A 4,512-nucleotide genomic window follows, 5' to 3' on the forward strand; every position below is an offset into this window, starting at 1 on the left:
CTCTAAAGGTCTACATCTGCCGTATTTTCACAGAGTATACGTCTGCTATCAGCGCGCCATCAACGATGAAGTGCTTGCACGACAAAACCTCTTTCACACATTATCTCCCTCCGTTGGAAACCACCCAGAGAGGGACACGCCTGACAGGTCTCTTGTTGTCAAGCTCCAGACATCTTTTCCGGGATCAGCCAGTGCACAACAGACGTTCCATTGCATCCACAGTTCTGGCCTAGTTTCACAATCCAGGATCTGGAGATGTTATTATGTAACACCAGGTAATGTTTGTTATATGCTGAGCTGCGATTCCTGCCTCCTTGGTCGATAACAGGGCAAAGTAAAATGGGCAAGCACTCAAGCACACAAGGCTGGCTTTTTCCTAACAAAAGCAGACACAAGATTTTTTTACTTTTAGTCTCTCCATGTCTTTTTTATTCCCCACCCCCACCCCCACCCCCCCTTGCCGCTCGCACATGATGACAGTCCTGTGGGATTTCACAAATCCTGAGAGACATTCTCTGCAGTGACTTGCCTTCTTTCTGCAGAATGCAAACATGTCACAGTAAAAACGCCTGCTATCTGCTCGCCTGTCTGTCTGACAGACAAGAACACACACACACACACTGTGATGATATGGGGAAAAAAAACCCAAAAAAACAAACCCAAACCAGCATGTCCTGTCTGCCATTAATTTCCTATTCTAATCTTCACACAGTATCTGAATTCATGGACCCATCTCATTTCATTACCAATTTTCAGTGAACATATCAACGTGAAAGGCTTGTTCTCAATTTGGAGTCAGGACTGAATAAAACACTGGAAATACCCCATTTCAGACCAGAACAAAACTACTTTGATTTTAAAAATGAAATACTGGGGGGGAAAAACAAAAACAAAAAAACCCTTGGCAACAAATTACCAAATCACAGATCATTAAGTGATGAATGAGTGAATGTGCAAGTGATGTATGTTAGCTTTGAATGTTTAAGGTTAATGTGTTGTATAATAAAACATACTGTGGAAATTAAAATATGCAAAGGACAACTGTGCAGACTGCCAATACTGAGAAGGATCGCCTGACAGAATCACAGCCACAGCTTCATGATAACCGTGTCATGTACGTGTATCACCACAATCACAATGACAAATGGCTAGCTCGCCTCATTCTGATAACAACCTATCAACGGTGTGAAAACGATGTTTGGCAACACGCTCAAGACCACACTAACTGAGATAACCAACACACACACACACTGGCATTTCAGGCTGCACACTGGATAAGTGCTCAAGAGTGTGGCTGACCTGCAAATTAGGTCAGCAGTGGTTCCACACTTACATGCACACCTGACAGGAGTTGGACGGCTTTGGACACGTGAAATAAAGTCGTGGTGTCAACACGACGGCTAGTCCGAAGGACATCTAGCGTGACAGTCTTCATCACATGGTGGACCCAATCTGCGGCAGTTTGGTGCGCGTATTGAGCTGCGACTGCACGTCTTCCTGCAACACCATCTGCCGCCCCTTTCCACTGGAGGACCCGATCGTGCCATTGGTCAGCTTGGGCATCCCCGAACTGCGGTTGCCAGAGGAGTTGCGCTGCTGTCCGGAATCCCCCCGGCCTTCCATCTGTGGCGGAGGTTTGGGCAGCCGGCGCCGCAGCCAAGGGTGGCGCAGGGCCTGGATGGGGTTCATGCGAGTGGCCGGGTCCCAGTCCAGGCAGCGCTTCATGAAGTCCAGGAACATGGGGTCGTCACAGCCCTTGAGCGCCACAGTCATATCCTTGCTGCTGGGGGGCCCGCGAGGCTTGCCACGCCGAGACCGCCCCCCACTGAGCGAAGTGGAACCATCGGACTGCGTGGTGACGGTGCAGTAGCGGGGGTAGCCCTTGGAGCTGATGAAGTTGCGCGCCCGCTTGGAGTTGTCCAGCAGCTTCTGCGGCGGCAGTCCCTGCAGCTCTATGATGCAGGCCAGCTGGTCACCCTCGTCTTCCCCAGGGAACAGAGGGTAGCCCGTCAGGAGCTCTGCCAGAATGCAGCCCAGGCTCCACATGTCGATGGGCATGCCGTACTTGGCCCCCAGGATCACCTCAGGTGCACGGTAGAAGCGTGACTGGATGTAGGTGTATATGCGCTGGTGCTCGTAGCAGCTGGAGCCAAAATCGATCACTTTGATGCCGCTGCGTCCTTGCTGCTTCAGGAGAATGTTTTCCGGTTTGAGATCACAATGAATGATTCGATTCTTGTACAAGGCATCCAGGCACTGCAGGATAGAGTGGGCAAACTTCCGGACAAGTTGTAGACTGAAGCCCTGGAACTTGTTCTTTTTGATCAGTTCATACAAGTTCATGCTGAGCAGTTCAAAGGTAATACAGATATGGTTTCGGAATGTAAAATGCTCAAGCATGTGCACAATGTTCATGGTATTGTCTTTGTCCTGTTTCTTCAAATGTTCCAGAATCCTGATCTCTTCCTGCGCCTGACGGTGGAACCGTTTCTCGTTCCTCACCATTTTCAGGGCCACGTGGACATTCTCTTTGTGGTCGTAGGCTTTGACCACCTGACCAAAGCTGCCTTTTCCAATCACCTTGAGAACCTCATGGCGGTAGGCAATATGATCGTGAGGCACGTGGATGTAGGAGCCGTTGTCATCGTCGTAACCGTTGTTCCCAGCACCCCCGATCACACCTTGTCGTTTCTTGGCATTCTGGCCGACAAAATAAATGTTGGGGTAATTGAACACCTCGTGATGCTCGAAGGATGACAGCTTATGCATGTACTGCTTCATGGCAGTTTCAGGAACCATGGAGTTTCCTTTTCGCGCGGCAGATGACTTGCTGCCAGCGCTGTCCGCACTGGAGCTTGGTCTAACCGCTGGCAGTTGCGATTGATCGTCAGGCCGGACGCCATTTTGAACAGGTTCGCGTTGGTGGCTATGTTTATGGTCCTCAAACAACTGCTGCACTTTGATGCCGTGCTGATTCATGTGCGCGCTGGTTCCTCCCACGGTTTGGCTTGTCAGTGGTGGGAGGTGTGACGCTGCATCGTACGTGTGGGTCATGATGTCGCCCGTTGAAAACACAGAATGCGTTCTCTGCACCGGTACTGGCATAGGTTTGACTCGAATGCTCATACTCCCATTATAATGCAAGACCAAACCACTGACCTTTCACCGCCCGCCGCACGATTATCCCACTACCTGTCTCTCGCCGAATCCATCATCAGGTCACAAATAGTGAGGAATTATCGACGAGTTAGAAGCCGTCCTCTCACTGCCGTCTTTCACGCTCTGTGGCTATTTCCACAGAAATGGCACCTCTCGTTGCCATGCACGACCCTGGCGGCCAAACGTCAGGCGTGTGACGTCATGGAAACTAGGGTCACGTGAGTCAACAAAGCCGAAGCCATGTAGGTCGGGCTTTTCCGGTGGAGCACCATAGGCGCCTGCTACCGTTTTTTCCAAGTGTTTGGAGTGGGGTCATGGGGGTGGGAGTGGGAGTGAGGGGCGACTGGAGGATGGGGGGTCCACCTACGAAGATATCTACACTGAGAAACACAAACTGGGTATCATCTGTCAATTCCGTTTCATGACCACCAATGTACAATTAATGAACAAGAACAGACATTTTTTTCCTCACAGGCGCTTGGTTTTATTAAACATCATGGGCATCAACCAAACAAATAGGAGTCAATTAAACTCTCAGACCTATGAACACACACACACACACACACACACACACACACACACACACACACACACACCAACACCCTCGAAAGGAGAGAGGAAGGTAGGGAAGGGCGTTTTCGAACATAAATTATGTACAAGGGAAGCAATCGTTCAAACGAATAGAAAAAAGTATCGTGTGAGGTTGTAACCCTTGTATTCCCAACTGGTTTGCGTTTTACTGAATCAGAATAATTATCTTTACTTTATCACCATACTATATATAAGGGACGATATTCAGATGTACTGCAGTGCAACTTTCAGGCAATAATGATATCAGTCGCCAACACACACACACACACACACACACACACACACACACACACACACACACACACACACACACACACACACATCGTGTTTCAGAATATAAGTGTACGCTGCGGCAGTGCCGAATAGTGGACATATTATTAACTGAAATACCTTTAATTTCATCACCAAGTACCACACCCGTACATAGTATACATAGTTCCTTATTTTCGAGTCACAGCCACAAGCCTGCAAAGCCGGGACCGCTTTGGTTCTTTTTCTTTTATTTTGTTGACAGAGCGGATTCAGACAGTTTTTAGTTATAGTTTGTGAAGTGAATGCAGCCTCTCACGATATCATCATTGTTGTCTTTTTTATTTATTTATTTATTATTATCATCATTATTATTACTATTACTACTGCTACTACTACTACTACTTTTTTATATAATAATTATTATTTATTTATTTATGTACGCTTATAGTTGACTTCATCAAGTTTTTGCGCCTTATACATATTATTAGTAGTGGTAGTAGTTATTTTTTT

The 4,512-nt window shown here is 47.7% G+C and overlaps 1 pseudogene; it reads right to left on the reverse strand.

The window, feature by feature from the left end:
• Window positions 1-439: 439 nt before the first annotated feature.
• Window positions 440-3,330, reverse strand: LOC143284917 (dual specificity tyrosine-phosphorylation-regulated kinase 2 pseudogene; annotated as a pseudogene).
• Between the last annotated feature and the right edge of the window lie 1,182 nt (window positions 3,331-4,512).

This window comes from Babylonia areolata, chromosome 8, assembly GCF_041734735.1.
Source record: "Babylonia areolata isolate BAREFJ2019XMU chromosome 8, ASM4173473v1, whole genome shotgun sequence".
Taxonomy (NCBI): domain Eukaryota; kingdom Metazoa; phylum Mollusca; class Gastropoda; order Neogastropoda; family Buccinidae; genus Babylonia; species Babylonia areolata.